Below are 7,500 nucleotides of genomic sequence, written 5' to 3'. Positions count from 1 at the left end.
GCATGGAAAATGAAAGTCTTGCACTCAAATGTGAAAAAGTTGCCACGAATTACACACACACACACACACACACACACACACACACACACACACACACACACACACACACAGAGTCCAGTATGTGAGTGTATCCCTGGGCTGTGGTTCCCATTTACACCCTGTTTACTGCCTGCAGTGCCAATCAGCTGAAATGCCAGTCTGCTGCCGCTGGCAGGAGCCTGAACTGTTACATCCCACTATCGTAGTGTTTTCCTCCAGGGAGAGAAGACGGAGAGAAACACGCAGACTATCAGAAAGGTGGAGAGGGAGAGATAAAGAGAAAGGACAGAGGCAGAACCAGGTAGCCCATAAGGTGACAGACACACAGACAGACTGTTGAAGACGCACAGTACAAGTTCTCAGTGGATTGATGGTCCGGTTGGTTAATAATCTTAAGAAAAAGTAAATGGGACACGGTTTCTAGAAAGAAACATTGCTGTTTGTTCTTTAAATGATATGCATTACAACCAAAATTGCCTTCACCTCAATTATATTGGGGTAGAGGCAAATAAGTCAGTGGTGGAGATTAAACTGGATTGCACCCGTTCTCATTCCGAACTCATAAAATAAGGACGTTTGGACAGTGGCTGTCAGCGTCTGATGCGATGAAAAAGGCGTCTTTCAGCGTGTTTGTGTAACGCACCGGGGAGAGCAGCAGTTAGAGAGGATTTAGAGAGTAGTATGTAAGGAGGTTGGTTGGGGGGGTGGATGGGTCAAACACAGGACTTTCACCAGGAGAGCGGGGTTCACGTCCCGCTGGTCACGCTCGCTATAGTCGCTTTTTACTTTCCTCCCGCGTGTCACAGAACCGTACGCCCACCCACGACCTTTTCCTAAATATAACTGCGTCAAAAGGGACGGCAATAGTCCCGACCAAGACCGTTTACTTATAGCGCTAAAGGGACGTCAATAGTCCCGACCAAGCACGTTTACTTATAGCGCTAAAGGAGACTTTTAGCGTCAATAAGAATGACAAAGACACCTGACCAAGCGTCCATATTTTGCGAGATGGGAGTGAGAACGTGTTGATGTATATGACTAGAAGTAATCGGAGAGTGGTTGTTTTGTTGGGTGGGTTTACTGACCTGTTAGATAACAGGAGAGTAGACCATTTGCTTTGGGAACCATTTCCCAAATGCATCATTAGGGCTGCACAATTAATTGCAATTTTATCGAAGTGTAATATCCAAATTGCAGGGCGGGCGCAATATTTGTTAAAGGCAAAATATGTGTCACACCATGTATATACATATATGAGACTATTACCAACTGACATTCTGAATGAATTGTGGTGCTGCAGAGACGTCCTGGCCTACAAATTGTATCCTGTAGACTACAGAAAAAATATATAAAAATCTTGGTTTTGTACAGTTTCTTGCAAAAATCACACTATAATCATTTAATTTTTATTTTTTAATTTTATTATTTTTCAATGAAAATGAGAATAATATTAGAAAAATTATAATTTCCTGCAATATCGTAAATTATATTGCAATCGCAAGATCAGTCAAAATAATCACAATTAGATAGTTTCCTCATATCGTGCAGGCCTATGCATCATTAAAATAATCTAGTTCATGCGCAGTCGAGAGGTGTTTCTGTAAAGCTTCAAAGTTAAAGGTACCGTGTGTTTTTGACCACTATTTGGTCTATTATTCACATTCCTGCAAACGGTTTGCACACTGTTTGGCTGATCTACACGTGGTGGTAACATGCCAGGAAACGCAGCAGTCAGTCAGTCAGTCAGTCAGTCAGTCAGACAGTCAGACAGTCAGTCAGTCAGTCAGACAGTCAGACAGTCAGTCAGTCAGTCAGTCAGTCAGTCAATCAGTCAATCAGTCAGACAGTCAGTCAGTCAGTCAGTCAGTCAGTCAGTCAGTCAGTCAGTCAGTCAGACAGTCAGTCAGTCAGTCAGTCAGTCAGTCAGTCAGTCAGTCAGTCAGTCAGTCAGGAGACAGCAAGCTGTGTAAGCTATGCAGATCTCTGACCGTTAACAAAAACTGGCTTTGCAAATGTTTTGTGAGGAAGGAAATTGGTTTGAGCTCAAGGATATTAAATTCAACAAAATGTTATTTTGACGGCAACGTTATAATGGGAAAGTACAGTGGGGAATCACTTCGCAATAACTTTGCAACTCTTTCACATTCAGAGTAATACAACCTGTGGAAAACAGTCTTCCCTGACCACAAACGTACATCCCTGGACCAAAGCAGTCCCACCATTACAAAGATGATCCAACAGTTACTGTACATACATGAGTGATTGTAGCTTACATTGCGTTGGTTTGCGTTTGCTTGTTATGGCTCTAAATTAAAGTGCTCATATTATGCTAATTTTCAGGTTGATAATTGTATTTAAAGGTTATATCAGAATAGGTTTACATGGTTTATTTTTGTAACATCTTTGTTGGGAGTCGCACATGTTCAGTAGCTAGGTAAGGACTACTAGCCAGTCAGAAGCAGAGTATGAGGGCCCTGACAGTACCTAGGTAAGGACTACTAGCCAGTCAGAAGCAGAGTATGAGGGCGTGCCCTGACAGTACCTAGGTAAGGACTACTAACCAGTCAGAAGCAGAGTATGAGGGCGTGTCCTGACAGAACCTAGGTAAGGACTACTAGCCAGTCAGAAGCAGAGTATGAGGGCGTGCTGTACTGTTTGGAGCAGTTTGTGAACAGAGTTTTCTGTTGGAGATGGTAAGTCCCTTTGGGGTGGACTTTGGGCTTTTTCACTTTGTAAACCTATAACATGCACAACAAATATATATAACACGATAAAGAAAAGGGAAAAAGCCAAAAAGAGCATAATAATAATAATGAGCACTTTAACCAAGAAGCTAAAGTAGTTCTCTGTATCCATTATGAGGTTCATAGAAAATAGAAGTAGATTTTCTCTGATTAAATAAAGGTTAAAAAAGGTGTGTGTGTCTGTCTGTGTGTCTGTGTGTGTGTGTGTGTCTGTGTGTGTGTGTGTGTGTGTGTGTGTGTGTGTGTGTGTGTGTATGTCTGTGTGTGTGTGTGTGTGTGTGTGTGTGTGTGTGTATGTCTGTGTGTGTGTGTGTTTTGATTCTGTGTGAAGTTCCCTTTATCTTTTGTCTGTGACACTGTTTGAATAAAACTCATCCGCACACTAAGAAGTCTAAAAAAATAATTTCTTTTAAAAAATGAGTTGTCATCGGGCTCTGAGCCCCCGTCAGCTCCGTTCGTCTGTTGTTATTTGTTTGTTTGGGTCTAATTAGCACAAAATCCGGCCTGAGTTTGGTGCTGAGGGAGGGGGTGGGGAGACTGATGACAAAGACGCTGCAGTATATGCAATATGCAAATAATAACTGCCAAGACTGTGTTGTACGGTGTGTGTGGAGAGCAGCTGTGTGTAGCTGTTAAATGAAATCATGAATAAATATTGTTTTCATTTTTATGCAATACGTTATGAAATAATTCAATAACTGACATATTATTTCATCAGTCTTAATTCACATTCTTACATCATTCTCAGTAACGTTTAACTGGATATGTTGCAGCTTCATAAATTACATAGTTTTATAAATGATGAAATAACTTTTTATTTTTCTAAATAAACTTAGTTTAGAAGTTAGTGCATTATTGATTTAGCAATTCTTACACCAAGTAATCCAACTGAAAGAAAAGCTCTTTACCCAGTGCCTCGGAGCAAGGCAGTCTGCTCCAGTCATCACCAGCTAACAACTGGGGATCGGCCGAGACTGGTTCTTCAAGGCTGATACTGGTTCTTCAAGGCTAATACTGGTTCTTCAGGGCCGATACTGGTTCTTCAGGGCCGAGACTGGTTCTTCAGGGCCGATACTGGTTCTTCAAGGCTAATACTGGTTCTTCAAGACTGATACTGGTTCTTCAAGGCTAATACTGGTTCTTCAAGACTGATACTGGTTCTTCAAGACTGATACTGGTTCTTCAGGGCCGAGACTGGTTCTTCAGGGCCGATGCTGGTTCTTCAGGGCCGAGACTGGTTCTTCAAGGCTGATACTGGTTCTTCAAGGCTAATACTGGTTCTTCAAGACTGATACTGGTTCTTCAGGGCCGAGACTGGTTCTTCAGGGCCGATACTGGTTCTTCAAGGCTAATACTGGTTCTTCAAGACTGATACTGGTTCTTCAGGGCCGAGACTGGTTCTTCAGGGCAGATGCTGGTTCTTCAAGACTGATACTGGTTCTTCAGGGCCGAGACTGGTTCTTCAGGGCCGATACTGGTTCTTCAAGGCTAATACTGGTTCTTCAAGACTGATACTGGTTCTTCAGGGCCGAGACTGGTTCTTCAGGGCAGATGCTGGTTCTTCAAAGCCGATACTGGTTCTTCAAGGCTGATACTGTTTCTTCAGGGCCGAGACTGGTTCTTCAGGGCCGAGACTGGTTCTTCAGGGCCGATACTGGTTCTTCAAGGCAGATACTGTTTCTTCAGGGCCGAGACTGGTTCTTCAGGGCCGAGACTGGTTCTTCAGGGCCGATGCTGGTTCTTCAGGGCCGAGACTGGTTCTTCAAGGCTGATACTGGTTCTTCAAGGCTAATACTGGTTCTTCAAGACTGATACTGGTTCTTCAGGGTCGAGACTGGTTCTTCAGGGCAGATGCTGGTTCTTCAAAGCCGATACTGGTTCTTCAAGGCTGATACTGTTTCTTCAGGGCCGAGACTAGTTCTTCAGGGCCGAGACTGGTTCTTCAGGGCCGATACTGGTTCTTCAGGGCTGATACTGGTTCTTCAAGGCCGAGACTGGTTCTTCAGGGCCGAGACTGGTTCTTCAGGGCCGAGACTGGTTCTTCAAGGCCGATACTGGTTCTTCAAGGCCGATGCTGGTTCTTCAGGGCAGATACTGGTTCTTCAGGGCCGATACTGGTTCTTCATTGCCAATACTGGTTCTTCAGGGCCGATACTGGTTCTTCAGGGCCGATGCTGGTTCTTCAAGGCCGATGCTGGTTCTTCAAGGCTGATGCTGGTTATTCAGGGCTGATGCTGGTTCTTCAGGGCCGATATTGGTTCTTCAAGGCAGATACTGGTTCTTCAGGGCCGATACTGGTTCTTCAGGGCCGAGACTGGTTCTTCAGGGCCGATACTGGTTCTTCAGGGCCAATGCTGGTTCTTCAAGGCCGATGCTGGTTATTCATTGCCGATACTGGTTCTTCAGGGCCGATACTGGTTCTTCAGGGCCAATGCTGGTTCTTCAAGGCCGATGCTGGTTCTTCAGGGCCGATACTGGTTCTTCAAGGCCGATGCTGGTTCTTCAAGGCCGATACTGGTTCTTCAAGGCCGATACTGGTTCTTCAAGGCCGATACTGGTTCTTCAGGGCCGTGACTGGTTCTTCAAGGCTGATACCGATACCAATTATTAGTAGTTAAAGGGGAACTATGCAGTTTCTTTAGCTTAATGTACCTTAACTGAACAGCTTCGGAGACATTGGAATGGTTATATGACTTTTTTCGGGTTGAATGGTGGTCGTCTCGCTTCCCCCTGTGAGCGGAAAAAACACGCTTTTCCACGTTTTCGATGCTATTTTTCACTAATACCAACTTATTATTATTTTATTATTACTTTATTACTTTATTACTAATTTTGGAATTGATTGTCAATAAATCTAATTTCTAGGAGATTATACCTGATTTTGACTAATTTTAGAGGAACGTATGTTGGTGGAGAATCAATCAATCAAGATGTGTGGATGTCAAAGTTTAGTCAGGTTTTTTAAACCATTTCAGTTTTTTCAAATGTTATAAAATTGAAAACCCACAATTCAATGAAAGTAGGAATCGAGTACTTGCAATTGTACTTAATTTTTTGAGTAATTTGGTTAAAAAGAAACCCATATTTCTGATATAGAAGTTTTGAGAACGGGTCAAATTTGACCCAAGGACAGTATGAGGGTTAACTTCATGTAATATTGTTGCGTTGTCTTTTGCACGGTGCAAATGTTCCACCAGAATGTATGAATGAGATGTACATGCAGCATTTCATTATGAAACTGCAGTACAGTATTGCCGTTTTTCCACTACATCAGACTGATCTCACAAAGTGGCGTAAGTGTATGACACGCCAATTTGTATGTCATTTTTGCGTATTATGTTTAAACAATTTCTAAGATTAAAGTAGTAAATTTACAGAAAAAGAACTTGGATATTCTCTGAGATTAATGTGGCAAATTTAGAATTGGAATAAATTACTTCTCTGCAAATTTCACACTTTGCAAAGTCATTAAGTGGGCCTGATTGGACCCTTTGGCGGGCCGGTTCTGGCCCACTGGCCGTATGTTTGACACCCCTGCTGTAGCGAGTAATATAAAAGGATGGAGGTTGGTTGGGGGGAAGGATGGGTAAAACAGGACTTTCACCCAGGAGGGCTGGGATTTTTAATAAAGCCTTCCCCTTTACCTAAACCCAACCGTTTATTGGTTTCCTAAGCGTGTGACGGTGGTCACTGTCGTGTTTTTGTTGTTTTTTAGTGTTACTAAAGCCTTTCCCAATGTTCTTTCTCTAAACCCAACCTTTTTGTTTTCGCGGTAACACGCCACCTGGCAACGCCACGTGGCGTGCATGTTGACATCCGATGTACACAGCGTAGACAAACACGTGGATAGCTCAAAATACCTACAGATAAGACGCCACTTGGCTTACACGAAAGTGGCGTATAAGTTTACGCAAAGTCATGATGCCATGTTGACTGCATGGTACCTGCTCGACTCTACTCGCCTTTTTTGGTTTCCCGTTCTGATAAAGTCCCTGGTACCTGCTAACAGCTACTTTATTAAGTACCACCTCCGTGGAGGTTCCCAGAGAGCTGAGGCGATACCAAAAGGTGACGTGAAAACCTGCAGACTCCTGATTGGTTGGAGAGAATCGTCACTAATCACGGCGTCATCATTGCTATAGCGACAGACGGGGAGGTCCTGAACAAACCGCCATTTTTAAATAGTTTAGCCAGCGGTGGTTTTTTGCTTCTTTAGAAACTAAATGTTTCTTCTGGCAAACAGCCACATGATGAAAATCAGAAACACTACACATCAACACACGGTTGGGCTAACTGTACGTCCACACCGCCGTTAACCGTACGTCCACACCGCCGTTAACTGTACGTCCACACCGCCGTTAACCGTACGTCCACACCGCCGTTAACCGTACGTCCACACCGCCGTTAACTGTACGTCCACACCGCCGCCGACTTGAGCTGCAAAGAAGCTCAGGCCGCCCCGGTCAAGGACGCTTGTCAGAAAGTCCGGGGAAGCTGTTTGAGGCTTTGGCCGCTGAACCGCAGCAGCATGCAGGCAGAGCGAGCAGCCGCCAGCTGTTGATCCGTGCAGGACTTCACCGTGAGCGGACTGTTTAGAGACCATGTGACCGGCAGGTAACGTTAACTGGTCCCTATACGCAAATATCATAAATGATAGGGAACCCAGCAACGGCCATGATGAGCTTCTCCTCCTTTTTCTCTGAACTAATGTTTTGGT

General features: G+C 43.9%; 1 protein-coding gene and 1 long non-coding RNA gene across 4 annotated transcripts in view; one reads left to right on the top strand and one right to left on the bottom strand.

The window, feature by feature from the left end:
• The window catches only part of raly (RALY heterogeneous nuclear ribonucleoprotein), a 218,710-nt gene that overhangs the window by 79,012 nt on the left and 132,198 nt on the right, over positions 1–7,500 (top strand). The window lies entirely within an intron of this gene.
• LOC116051133 overlaps positions 6,610–7,500 on the bottom strand; it is a 7,936-nt gene continuing 7,045 nt past the window's right edge. Inside the window, exon 4 of the long non-coding RNA XR_004105279.2 lies at positions 6,610–6,716. This is a non-coding gene — a long non-coding RNA (uncharacterized LOC116051133). The remainder of the gene's footprint in view (positions 6,717–7,500) is intronic.

This window comes from Sander lucioperca, chromosome 6 (genome assembly GCF_008315115.2).
Source record: "Sander lucioperca isolate FBNREF2018 chromosome 6, SLUC_FBN_1.2, whole genome shotgun sequence".
In the NCBI taxonomy this organism is placed as follows: domain Eukaryota; kingdom Metazoa; phylum Chordata; class Actinopteri; order Perciformes; family Percidae; genus Sander; species Sander lucioperca.
Note: the sequence above shows the minus strand (reverse complement) of the source record. Positions and strands in the feature narration are given on the sequence as shown.